This window comes from Thunnus thynnus, chromosome 7 (assembly GCF_963924715.1).
Source record: "Thunnus thynnus chromosome 7, fThuThy2.1, whole genome shotgun sequence".
NCBI classification, from domain to species: Eukaryota; Metazoa; Chordata; class Actinopteri; order Scombriformes; family Scombridae; genus Thunnus; species Thunnus thynnus.
Window position 1 is genome coordinate 9,237,374 of NC_089523.1, and position 2,487 is coordinate 9,239,860.

A 2,487-nucleotide genomic window follows, 5' to 3' on the forward strand; every position below is an offset into this window, starting at 1 on the left:
AAAAAAAAAAATCTGACAACAATGACACTGATGATGGTCAAAAATGAGAACAATGAGACAGACATAACACTACAGCAACTTCACACAGTATACTCACCTATGGATGGTTAACAAGGGGCTCAGTACAATCCAACGATGCCAAGACTTACCAAGCAGGTGAGTTTAGTATCAATCAATCAATCTACTGACATGAACACATACACATGTAGAGTACCACTCAAAAGTTTGGACACATTTTCTCATTCAAGGGAATGGGACAGTGTGTCCAAACTTTTGACTGGTACTGTACGTGGTTAATTGATCTATCTAAACTGTGACAGACACAATGAAAAAGACAGAAAAGAGTCAGTAGGTACAAAGAGTTAGTAGTATAAAACCAGGTAGATGCATGTGTGGTACATACTGGGTGGGGAGATGGATCGGGCTGCAGCAGTACTTCCTGTCCTCTCCTTCCTGACAGCAGTTAGATGATTTTCAAATGGAGCTGTTAGGATTTAGATCTTATTAGGATGTCACAGTAACAGACAGCTGTGGACGTGGATGGAAAATCAGTCAATTTACCAACGGATGAGAAAGCTGACAACCACAAAATGGACACTTGAGGTTGAAGAAATTCACCTGCATCAATTTGGCATCCTTTCGGATAAAAATAGACCAGACTTTTAGAAAGGGACATCTTCAACTCCAGCAGAGTTAATTAATGTAGTTTCAATTTCATGAGGAAACAGTCATAAATACTTTTCAGCCATCTTGCCAGCAGCATCATGTGTCTCCAAATGCATTAGCAGACACAGAGTACTTAGTATTTAGGAACAACACAGCAAGAAACTTGAACAGAGCCAAGAGCAGGAGAGGGGCTCTGTACAATGATATCAACCTCTCATCACTGTCTAATTACAGAGCAATTAGTGGACCCCTAATCTGATTCTAAAGTCCCTTTCTTATTGTACTGCATAAGGAAGTAGATGTGACGGTAGCTGGTGAAAAAGAACAACTAAACTAAAAAGGGACCATTTATTGTGAGAAAGGAATGAGGTAAGACAAGATATGAAAGAGAGAAATTAGAGAAAGACATTCAAGAGACTTTTTTTTTTTAACCTCAGGACTCCATCTTTGTGTTCCCATGGTGTATGATCGCCTCAGGAAAGGCAGCCACTGTGTTAGTAATAGAAATGCGAAGCATTTGGCTGAAGAGTGGAGAGCAGGACTTTGGATTTGGCAGATTCCATTTTATCTTTTCACGCACATCGGCACATTGGAGGATTTAAACTGTGGCAAGGTGCCAACCTCTACTTACTGACACAGTGTGTATTACAATGTAAGGTCCCAAAATCCATTAATGTTACCTTGACAATGACAAGCGGACAGGGCTCCATATCAATGAACATTACCTGACTCCACAGTCTGAATCTGTTAAAAGGCTGTTACTGTGTATAATTCTGAGCTTTTTTTTTTTTCTCCTTCTCTGCTGTCTCAGCTGTTCCGTATACGCAGGAGTAGAGCCACACAATCAAGTCTATCATTATCTGCACTTTGCATTTTGCTGACCTGTATATGCCTCAAGAAGAAGAAGAAAAAGAAACAAAAAATAAAGTTTCACAACTTGCTGATTGGTATGAAAGAGCAGACACATGGGGGCCTTACTGAGTGATTGTCCAGAAAAAAAATATCACTGAATGTGAACACTGGACGCAGCAATTCCATGGATTATCTGGAAATGACTTTGAAATGAGGATGCCTGTCTCTGCACTGACTTCAGCATACAGCTCTTAAAGTCGAAGTGCTTTCAAGTGGCTCTTTAAGGCGAGCAGGTAGATGTAAAGACCAGCAAACTCCATTTCAAAAAACTTAAAAGTTTGCTTCCTTTAGAGGTACTGACCTGAAATGAATCCAAATCAACTAATCAAATACTGACAGCTCTACGGCAGTTTCACCAACTCACCAAACGAGCAGCGATTTCAATCACTAATAGGATCAGTCAACTTTGGAAAATCTGATTTAAAATACATGTAATTACACACTTCAAAATACCCACCTGGTGGACTGTTATTATAGGAAATTAGTGCATTTTTTCAGTCATCACTATGTTACACTAAAACCACTGACTCAGTTAAGTATATGTGCCATTTTAAACCACCTAAACACCAGAGAGAACAGATAAATGGCGACCAATTCGCCAATAAAACATTTCAAGCGATTAAATATTGCTATAAAAACAGATTTAACTTTTAATGTCAATACGTTTCTTTTAATTCATGCCTCCATTACTTCTGCTACCATGTTGATCATTATCATGTGTGATTTACAAAATAAAAATTCACTCTGTTCAGAGGTAATTGCACAAATTAAATACTCTAATAGCTTAATATCGTTTATGATGATGTCACCCCTGTTAATGGTACAGTATGTTGTTATGAGTTAATGACTTTGGAACACGCTTTGCAATTATAATGGGGTCCAAAACATTTGACCTCACTAATTATAATC